Here is a 12,362-nt window from a genome sequence, read left to right as displayed (position 1 = left end):
TTTTGACAACCACTTGAACACAAAACGAGTTCTAGCTTGGAAGATCTACTGAGACAGCTATTTGTATATTTGTTGAGTACATCTATAAATATCTGAATAGAGAAAAACTTGTAGGTGCCCTTTTTTTCGATCTCATGAAAGCTTTTGATTGCCTAAACCTAGATCACACTGAAACCAAATTGCACTCACTGGGAATTCGTGGAATTCTAGAAGGACCACAAGGATCTTTACTGGGTCCATTGATTTTACTTTTGTTCATCAATGATTTGCCGGAGTATATGAATGCCGATTGCTTTGTATTATATACCGATACTGTATCTGTTGCATTTCATAGTGAAAATGAATGTGAATTTGATGAGAAAGTTGACGAATTTCATAACAAATTCAGTAACCGGTGTGTCTCTGATCGAATAATACTTAACCACAATAAAACCATTTTTATGCAATACTCTATAAAAAACAACAGTATTGTCCCGGAAATAAGTAAAGGGCGACATTGATTATATCAGCATTTACGAAGTTTTCAGGTACAATTTCAGACTCAAATCTATTCTTCAAAAATTGTATCGATCATATCAGCAAGAAAGTAAATTGGGTATTATGCCATTCTGCAGATAAAGAACATCTTCAATAAGCTTCAACTTATCAATATTCACTATATCCTATAATATAGTTGTCTGGGGTAATGCAATATCATCTCAAAGATTGCTGATATCACAAAAAAGAGTAATACGCCTTATTTTCGGAATTGAACGTATATATTCTTGCAAACCCTACTTTATTGAAAACAAAATCCTCACTGTGCCATGTATATACATCATGAAATCATTATTGGCAATTAAATCACAACTCTTCAATCTCCCACAAGTGGTGATTATCACAACTATAATACAAGATACGGTACTCGCTTGCAGATACCACAACATAGAACAACCCTGTTCGAAAATGCTTCTTCCTTTACAGAGATTCAACTATACAATAAGCTGCCTGAGGATATAGCGAGTAAGAGGAATTACAGAATATTCAAAAACAAATTGAAAAAGCTGCTAATCAGTAAATGTTACTATAAAGTAGATGAATTGTTTATTGAGTGACTATGGTGCCTGAATGCATTTTAAATGTATTTTAAATATGTATTTTATACTCTTAGATATATAACCGGTGATAATTATCAGAATATTACTTTATAATTTTCAGTATTTTTCATGATTTCATATATACATGTGCTGTGTTCTCTTTTTTTGACTGTTCCAATATCATTTGAATTGTAATCTGACAGGAATAAAATTATTATTATTATTATTATTATTATATTACTATTTTAATTTTATTCCCTTCCCCTTCCAACATTTTCTCTGCACCATTTAATCCCCTTTAGTCTCTCTCCATTAGTCTCTGCATGACATTATTTTGTGATTTGCATCCACAAGATGTTCCTCAAGTTCAGTACTCAGCAAACTTTCTAAATTCTGTGTTCACAAACTTCTTCTGATGTTTTCCAGCTCTAAACACTTGTTTTTCGTATAATTCGATGTTCACATAAAATTAGTTGTTTTGAAAGTGTTGACTTCCTTTCTTTGGAAGATTCCCACATTTTTTTGTACGAAGATGGAGAAGTAGAAATTCGGAAGTTTACTTTTCCAAAAAAAGTAATCTCCCATAAAAATATATCCCATTCGAATCAATTCCTATGGATGGCATCAAATAAAATAATCGACGTTTTTTATAAAGGTATAGGAGAAGAAAACGAAACACTTTTTGTATGAAAAAATCAATCTCGCCTGAAAATATATCCCTTTCAATTTTAACCTCAGTCTAGTTCTCAAATTGTCCACTTTTCATTCATTATTTTCCATCAATTTCTATTGATCCTCATATTTTTCAACAGAATATATTCAGTATCATATGCAGTAATTTTCTTCAGCAGTTATTCCTCAATATTTGAAAATCCATCATTACATAAATTTCAATACGGCTTCATCAATAATAAAAACTACTACATTCAAAACACATAACTTCGTAATAACAACAGGATATATGTTGATCTTTGTTTTTGATATATATGAATAAATATAGCTGTAAAATTGTAGTGAACAATAATTCCACGATATAGTCACAAAATTTTGCTCACTCATCAAGTATCTCAAAAAGAACCATCACACTTTTTTCGGAGAATAACAGTCAGCAAACTAGTTTCGAAGATACAATATCACCTGCCTTGAAAATCGTTAAAATCTCCAATTTCTGAAGTGAATACATCAGGCTCAACCTCAAAAACAAAATCAGCCATTGCGCTTCATTCTTCATCGAAATTGATATCCTGTTATTGAGGATATGAGAAAGATCAACTAACAATCTACATATTACGTTACAAACTGATAGAAAGTGAAACCATAACATCGCAGCTGACCAACATTTGATGTTTGTTATAAAAGGAAATGGTTATCTCTTAGCAATTAAAGAAATATGTAACTTCTGGTCGACACCTTCGCCGTGAGGATTAGGTCAATGTTGCGACATTTCATTTCAAGGTGTATAAATGGTTTTTGTTGCATTCGAAGGTACCAAAAAAAAAGGATTTTGTCACTTTCAACTTCACAATTTGAAACACACTAATTTTTTAAGTGAAAGTGATATTTTTCTCCAGTATGACTTTGCCATTCCTTTGAAATATACTTCAGCTTGGAAGGCTACTCTGGCATTCAGAGAGTCACTTATGAAGCACACATTCAACATGTTGGTACTTCCCTCTAATACAAATTTTTGGTTATAAATATTAATAAGAAACACATTTTCGTTGCAGCGTTCCCATCTAAATTTTCAATCCTAATTTAATAGTATCTGTATCTGTAGAGGAGGGAGGGTGAGTGTAGACCTACAGCATTTAGGCCATATGTGACCCATTATACATCCTCCCGAGTTGTCCTCCTAGGCCATCGTTCATCCAGGAAAGTAGATAGGTCACAGGGGGACATACCTTTCATATCGGCAGGTGTAGGTCAAGACTCGCCGAACACACAATCTCTTATTGACAAGAACTCCGGACATTCGCGAAGGACATGCCTGACAGTTTCATCTTTCTATTCACACATCCTGCATAGAGGTGTTTCTACTAGCTCCATATTATGGAGGTGTTTTCTTAGTTGACAGTGGCCAGTCAGAAATCCTACTGTTAAGCGTAGTTTTTTCCTGGTCATTGCCAGATATTTCTTCGGCGCCAGCTTCTCAGGGTCGCCCAGGATGATCCTGGCGAGATTGCATCCTTTGATTCCATCCCATCTCTTTAGGGATTGATCATGGGTGTAACGTTTGGCTAGTTCCGCAATTGTCGAAGTCATCAGGCCGTAGGTGCCACTGGGTCCTAAAATTCTTAGTCCAGCCGCTTCCTTGGCTAAAGAGTTGGCAATGCGATTGCCTTTACTCCTGTCGTGCCCTTTAACCCACCTCAGGATAATGTTATTATCTTTGGCTAAATTTTGGTGCCCCTCTAGTACTAGCCCTGAGGTAACACGTTGTTTGTTCAAGGCACATGAGGCTTGTCTACTATCAGTGCTGATTCAATTGATACGTTCATCATTCACCCCAAACATTACATTACATCCAGTCTATTATCTTTATTCAAATTGAGGAGATATGCATATAACAAGGTCAGACTTCCATGTCTGTCTTGGGCTCAATGGTATCGGAATCTTCCGGAATATATCACTTTTCTAGGAAAGTTCTTCTTTGAATTTGAATTTCCCAGTCTGAAATTTGTACATTGTCAATAGAGAACTCATGATCTAAGTTAATTGTTTGTTTTGAAAGAGTGCAGATTGGTTTATCGCACATAATGACAATCTTGTGAGGAGTGATACGATCTTTCAATCTTCTACTCGTTTGACCAATGTACTTTTCCCCACAACTAGAAGAAGGGATAGAATGAACCACATTAGATCAATTCATAACATCTCCTCTATTCGTCAATTTGGAAAAAAGTTGATTGATAGTCTTCAATTTGAAGAGGTGAAACTAGCTTTCATATGTAAGGTGAAATGATAGTTCAGTTTTCTGTCTACTAAAATAAAACAGAAACTGTTCTTCCACTCTAACTTTTCTTCATCTATAACTAAACGTAAACTACTCCGGAAAAAAGTGTAGAGAGAAGAAGTGAATGACAAACAAACTTCATTTCTAGAAAGGAGTAACAAAATTCAATGAAATTCCCATGGAACCAAATTGCAACAGAAAATTGCTGGTACATAATTGACCTCTGCCTGTTTTGTCATACATCCCGTGATTGAAATCACAGTTTATGAAATAAAATGATTAGAGGCGAGAGATAATTATAAAAGGAATCGTGACACAATATCTGTCAAAGAATTTCCATGTCTTCACGAAAATTCCGTTACGTGTATTTCTGCAACGCGTTTCTACTATTAGTAAATACTCACCAAACCGCATAAACTATGTGAAATTATATTTATCTTGTTATTTTATACTTGAGCAACTTATTCCTGAACGACATTGAAGGCCAACCTTCACAAAACTTTTATTGGTTTTGTCATGTGGAATAATTGCTTGAATATCTGAGGATTTGATACCCATTACTTTTCTTTTGCAAAAACATGTGAATCATTTTGAGGAACCCATTATAAATTCAAAAAATAATTTAAGTAATTTTATATTTTTGGTAAATTGAGACGTTAGATGGGCATTTTGTTACTGTTTTCAAAGCATTTACTTTCAAACTGACATTTGTACTATAAATAGTTCATTTGTTTCCTTTACACTCTAGCCCAAATTGAAAATGTTTCAAACAAAATATAAGACTGCTTTAAAACATTGAGAATCACGATTTTACATACAAAAATTGATCCATCTGTTTCACAGAGACTCGGACTGTCAGAAGACAATGTCTGTCGCCTATGTTTGGAAAGTGATGAAACAGCAGAGCACATACTTTGTGCCTGCCCCGCAGGGAACTGAATCAGATTTTTAGAGTTCGGCAGAACCATTCTCTTACCATCTGACCTGAAAGGTCACTCATCATACAAACTTATCGGCTTCGTTAAGAAGCTGAGTTTATTTGGTTGAGTGTGAATAGGTGTGAGCCACAATAAACCCATGGGGGTTGCCGTGGAGGGTTGAGTAGACCCACTCACTTTGGACCTAACCTTACCTTACCTAACCAAGCCGCATCACAATATAGTAAGGGGTCTTCGTCAGTCCTTACAAAGGTTATGAAGAAGTTTATTATTGTTGTTACAAAGCGTCGAAGATCGATGAAATGAGTGCAGATTTATAGTCTACATGTGAACGCAATGTCCATGGGAGAGACAGTAGCGGCAAGTTTAGCAAGGGGTTGTTCTCAGGGGAAAGGGGTTTGTCCCTACTTTTATGGAAACTTTCAATGGACGAGTCACTACTTTCTCTGGACCATCATGGATACAAAGTACTGTGCTATGCAGACGACTCAGTCATCATAGTTCAAGGCAAATATACTGTGAAAATAGTCAAGCAGAAGAACCTGAATATTATATTCCAATGACCGATGAAGTAGGGTTAGAAATAAGCCGTAGCAGCATTCAGCAAGAGGATCAGAACAGAGAGTCTAGGACCTCTGAAACTTTGAAGCGTAGAGATGAACTTGGCAGGGGAGATATTGAATCTTTCTGCTTTACATCTCGTGATGATGGGTGGGCCAATTCAGACTGGATATGTGGAGCAACGAATATTGAACATGTTCTCGAAATACGTGACACCGAAATACACATTTGACACAAACTTTTCTACGTGGAAAAAGATCATCATAAAAAATGAGAAATGAAACTTTCTACGCTTTTTATCACAAAAGTGGTAAAAACGTATAAAGTTTCATTTCTCATTTTTTATGAAAATGAACAGTCACCTTGAGAACATACTCGGCGGAAATTACTGGTATGCAGACGATTCGAAAACGGGAGCTGGAATTTACCACGGTGAGGTGATGTTAACATAATTATTTAAAAATCTGTTTAAAATCTGTCGAAACTTGTACGAGCTAAGGATTAACGAGGTCTTACCTTTTAACGTGTGATTCCTAACACGGGTTGGACGGTAGCAAGTGAAGATCGATCGTTCAGACTAGGGCTTGAACCACCGACCAACACGGCAGTCAATTCGAGTGAGTGAACAAAGCACCCACGCCGAACCGCTTGGCTACCGACTGACTTTCGATGAAGACATCGAAGAAATGAATAATTGAATTTTTTTGTGGTTGTAAGTGTTCCATTGGAATTTTTTTTCATATTAGTTGTTCAAAAATAAGTTGAAGATTCTGAGACCTATTCTTGCTTTTATCGAAGTATTCCTATTCAGTTCAAATAACATTGCCTCATCCTTCATTTTTATTATATTTGAGTGAATAAAAGTTTTTTCATATAATATAATTTGATTTGAAATCCCTGAAAAAAGAATAACCGAAAATAACAATTGTATTAAACAAAAAACTGAAATTACAAAGAAATAATATACAAGCTACAACCAAAAAAATAAATAATTGAAATAATAATAAAAGCTGAAAATTAAAAAATATTATAAACAAAAATTGAAAAATGAAAATTAAAAATTAAAGGATTCCAAACCAAGTTACGTCACGACGTTTTGATTGTTAGTATCCACAATATTCTTCGAGTGATAATTGGACTTATTCCTCCGAGATCTGACTATTTATAGGTCATTCGAGTGCTTTCACCTATCCCCTCTTCCCTCTCTACGCTTCATTGATTTTAGCGGTAGATGACCGTTTGGCGGGAGTTGGTCGTTTTTCGCGGTAGATGACCGTTTGGCGGGAGTTGGTCGTTTTTCGCTTTCCATATGTTACGTATCTCTACGCTCGCTTGACTAAATGCGTTGCTGGACAATATATACGCGACTTCTTTGAATTCTCTTCTAAACCAGTGTTCCTCTTTGTGGATGATTTCAGCTTGAGCCCCCTTGATATTATGTTGATGAGTCGAAGCATGCTCTGTTATTCCGGATTTGTTGGTTTCTCCTCAATGTGTGTGTTTCTTGTGCTCAGCAATGCGAACTTTCAATGGCCTCCCAGTTTCACCGCACTCGCAGGGTATCCGGTAAATGCAATTCTCAGAATCGCAGTCCGAGTTTGGTGGCCTGGTTTTCGTAAGGCTGCTACGGATAGTGTTCCCAGATCTGAAGCATGTCCTTATGTTATACTTGGACCCAATCCTTCTTATCCTTTCTGATAATCCTCTGATATAGTATAGTACAAGTACTGGTTGCGGCGGCTTCTCTTCCTTGTGGAGCTCTTGCTGTCCTCTAGCTGAAGCCTGTTCTACCATCACTCTGGAGTTACCATTTCATCGAATGTCATTTATGATGATGCCTAGTTTCTTTTCGAGACCTTCCTTTGTATTACAGAGCCCCAAAGCACGGTCTAGCAGAGTCTTGATGATTCCTCTCTTAGTCCATTGATGGTGGTTGGATTCATGGTTCAGATACTGTCCCGTGTGAATGAGTTTTCGGTAAACAGATGTTCCCCACTTAGTGTCGGTCCTCTTCACCAATACGTGAAAGACAATTCGTTGTGGACTTCCTTCTCCATTGTGAAAGTGATGGAAGGACTTACGTTGTTGACGTGCTTCAGGAAAGTGTCTAGTTCTGCATTCCCATGGTTCCATATTATGAAGGTGTCGTCTACGTATCTCAACCAGATACGAGGCTTCTTGTGAAACATTGTCAACCACCTTCAAACAAATGAATAAAAGTTTCTGAAATGAAAAGAACATTTCAACAGTCAGAAAAAATGTCATGAATATTAATTGAAATAACTTTCAAAGCTTGGGTTCATTTATAATGAAAGTTACTGAGGCACTTCTGTACTCATATCGTATTACATACTAGTATTTTTGAAAGTATCAGATATTCGAAAGAGTAAAAAATTTTTAGGGAAAGGAAGTTTTTGGCTTTCTACTTACTTTCCACTCCTTAAAATATAACCCTTTCAATTTAAGTACATAACGAGTAGAATTCCTGTCTTGAATAAATGTTCGTTTGACTGTTGTAATATAACACCTCCGTTACAGAATTCGAAACTGAATCAATTTGAAATTGATTGATTGCCATTTCCTTCGAATTTTCAACTAATATGATTTAGTTGTTGTCATCATTAAGGGTAAAATCAGATGTTGCTTTCGCAAATCAGATAACTAGGAATAGAACAGTGTAACTCGGAGGGCTAAATAAATATGGCTGACTTTGTTTCAAAAATATTCTAAAAAACAACTATCTTTGTTTTGAGCTATTTCTAAACAAACTATTTCATTTCGAAAATCTTTCAAATTCACTTTATTCATTAAAATTCTGATGTAGTTATGTCATAGCACCATAATATTTGTGTTTATAGAACACATTCCAATTGGAAATGGAAGCAAAACACTAAGTCTGCTATTACGGTTGGGGTCCAATTCTAATTCGTTAAAATTCCCATACAATTGCGAAATTAATTTACATTAGTTTCATCCAAATGCTCGCTGAAGTATGACATTTACATATGTATGTTCCATAAAATCAACATAAAATGTCTTTGTAGATTATACTGAAAGCCGAGTGTAACATCTGATAATTGTGAAACCTTTCACTATACGTCAAAACTGAAATTACAAATCAAGTCAACGGATTATGTTTTATTTGAATCGGAAAGAAAGTTTTTATAAGTAGTTGCCTCAACTAACTGAGAAAGGTTACAATATAACTTTCAACTGGTGATTTATTTTTATTATCTGACAGATTCGGAAAATAATTATGTTCGTTTTTCAATCAATCGATATTTCAGTATTAGATAATTCACACACAATTTACTTTTTTTCATGGAAGAGAAAGGATAATTTTATCTAATACTGGAGCATTTTAAAAAACCAATACACTTTTATTCACACAAAGAAACAGCTGCATCGGCGTTTTGAAGTGAAAAATTCTTTTTGAAAGATTGTAGATAATTTTACAATCACCTATGTTGTATACTGCTTCACTGAGTAACATTATATTCGTTTAATCATTTGCGGTTTCATAAAAAACTACCAAAGATGTAGTTGGTATCCAGTAGGAAGTTTATGAACGTGTGACTATCAGAAGTTATTCGTTCGTGAAAAAGTCGATAAGTTTGATGAAGGTTTGTTATTCGTATGGTTCTTGCAAACAATAATTTAGTGTACAGGGTGACTTTTTGGGCTTTTCGCTCAGCGCTCTGTCTAAACGGATCACCATTATTGTTTTTTAAAATTTCAGGAATTATATCGCTGTCCCATATTGCTTTAAGTGAGTACAGAGTGAGAAATATTTGAAATTCGATTAGAAAGTTATGTGCTAATATATTTTTTCCAAAATAATGTTATGAAATGTCCAATAACTGGTCAGTTGCAGTCAAAATACTATTGTTTTACATTCTCATTTCTGGAGTATTTCAGGTAGTCCAGTGTTATTCACATCCACACTATTTTATTTTTCCCTCTTATTCTTTTTTGATGAAAACTTTGGCTGAGATTCTCTTTTCTCTGCCCTCTTCCACATTCAACATTATTGTTGTATTGCCTCTATACTCGTATTTGGATATTTGAACCATCACTACTAATTTATATGTACTTCTGAGAGAGACAAAATGTTGCTCAGTTTTCAAAACCTTCAGATAAGATTCATTATGATTCTCACTATAAAAGGTATACAAATCCATAATACGTGTTTTGCTGTACAACTACTCTCAGATTGGAACATTTTATATTCTGAAAACACTGACCTACGCTACGGTTCAATCAGATGAATAATTCTCATCTAGTTTTGAGTACCTGTGAAGCAGGCAAATACAATCATATCATCAACTGGTATAATCATTAATTCAATAGTGTCGATAAATTACCTGTACCTATTGATCTCCATACCTTCCATAAGGGGAAGAATCGAATGATCCTTCTGGCAGTGAAGAGTTTTGAACTCATGATTGACCTCATTTTTCTCTGTGACGTGATTAGCAGCATACTTCGAATTTATTTTTCCATTCTGAAAACTGTTTCAATGGTCTTTCATACGTGCTTGGATGCTCTTTCAGTTTGACCTATGTGAAATATCGCACATGAACTACAAGACAATTCACAAACTCCTGATCAATCTGACACCAAAACTTTGCTGGTGGTTTTAATACGCTCATTCAAGTTATGATTGCTTCATTTCCCCCTATTTTATCTTCAGGAAATCAGGAATCTCCAGAATAGGTTGGCCCAAATATATTACCGTTATGACTTGAGTGTACAGTGAAGAATCTATTAGATTGCCATCATAACCATAATTAATAGCAATCTATTTCATTAGATTATGTTTTTTACTGAAATTCACATCCGACAAAAAAACATTCACCAGTATGTGAGTCATGCTGTTGAATGCAACAAAAAGTGGTAGTATCAAAACCAATAAGGATATATGTGGATTTTCCTCAAGTGTCGACCAGTTCCATTTAATAAATTATTATTCACTGTAAACTGGAACCTTCACCAATTTTTTCAGTAACGCAAATATGTCAAATAATAGTTTCCTTTTGAAAATGCTGCTCATCATACTACATGGGATGAAAATTCTCTAGATGGCGATTTTTTTTTGCATTCACCGTTTTTTTCTGTTAAACCCGGGACTTTTCGATCCAGCTGTTAGAAATCATATGTCAATTGTAGTTCTTCTCTCATTTTTGTCGAATACAGTTGACTTGAAAAAATCCACAGTTACCATGTGAATAAAACCTTCATTTATAAATGTAAATAAAACTTCAAAACTGTGCCCGTTTTTTTTTACTGAAAGAATTCCGGGTTTTATAAAAACAAGTGATTAATAGTGTGCCAGATGACCTCCTGAAACACGCATAAAAAACGAAAAATAAATCAGATTATTAGCTGTTCTCTTCTACTATTGAATTATACGAGTTTTGAGCCCAAGGTTACAGCTGTTCCATAAGTTATTATTTATATTCTATCAAACAATCTGTAACTAGGAGATATACGAATTTAAAGAAATTTCTATTGGTGTGCCTGAAGGTTCTATAGAAGTCATTGATATCATTTTTGTCAAGGAAATTTTTCACACATATAATGAAACCAGGGGCTCTATCTTCACCAGCAAAATAACCATGTTGATGAGAAGAAATGATTTTCATAAAAATGGGCAACAAACCTGAATATAATAATTCTGTACTATTTTAAAAATGGTCACAAGTTTTCCATTTCGTTCTCATCATTTTTCCTAGTCATCCAATTGAAACTCACAATTTAACAATCACTTTTCCTTGAAGAAGTGGAAGCCAAAAACTTGTTTTATAAAAACTAAACTCTACTAGAAATATACCCCTTTCAATTTGAACAAGATCTTAATGGCTGGAAATTAATTAAATAAACGACTGAATGTCATTTCGCACTGTCATCGATGATATGAGTAGGAAAATATCGTATTTCATATTGTAACTTTTCCCTATATTAACTATATTTTGTATCGTTTCTATAACAAACACCTAATTCAATTCCATTTTGAATCTAATTGCTTTCTTCCTTTCTTTAGAATTGTTCCACAATATTTTTATGGAAAAGTGAAAGCCAAAAACCATTATTTTCTAAAAACCTAATCTCTCCTGGATACATACCCTTCTCAATATTGTCAACTGTTCATTATTTCAGTTTTCAATAATTCAAAATGATCGGCCTTTGGAACAAATTTTTAATATACAGCGTCGCATTTTTAATATTCGACAAGGAGATTTTCACTTGTGAGTGAAACCGTCAAAAGATGTGTGTAGGTTCTGAAGGTCTACATTCAGAAGTATAATATTTATTTGTGGAACCCTTTATTTTTTGTTGGTTTTGGTTTTTTACAGCAAAACGCTGCTATACGTCTTTGTATATAACTATTATATTTGTTCTAACAGAATATACATTTTTAATATGATATTGGAGTCAGTCGGACAGAAAATCACTCTATGAAGAATAAGACCTCGTTAATCTTCTATTAGTACGAGTTTTGTGAAGATTGTCATGGGTAGAGTTACAGTATTTGATCAACGGAAAAAAGAATTCCATCTCATTTGAAACTGTTAGTTTTTTTGCAAAACTGAGGCACCTTAAAAATTGTGAGCCTCATCCCAAATATATTTAACGAAGGTAAAATACTTTATCGACATGAAGACACCATACATCACACACACCTCTTGATGTTCATCGATTTATTTCCTTAATAAATCAAACCCACCTTACTTCACAGCTGGAACTATTTATCTTGCAATCGATTCTCTTCGTATCTTTATGAATTCTTCAAGACATGAATTGCCAGGCAATTATTCTCTCATACACCTAGAC

The sequence above is a fragment of the Leptinotarsa decemlineata genome, unplaced genomic scaffold (assembly GCF_025532065.1).
Source record: "Leptinotarsa decemlineata unplaced genomic scaffold, Ldec_3_MD MMD2_P_RNA_scaffold_5, whole genome shotgun sequence".
Lineage (NCBI taxonomy): Eukaryota > Metazoa > Arthropoda > Insecta > Coleoptera > Chrysomelidae > Leptinotarsa > Leptinotarsa decemlineata.
The sequence above is the reverse complement of the archived record's forward strand: the minus strand, read 5'-3'. Positions refer to the sequence as shown.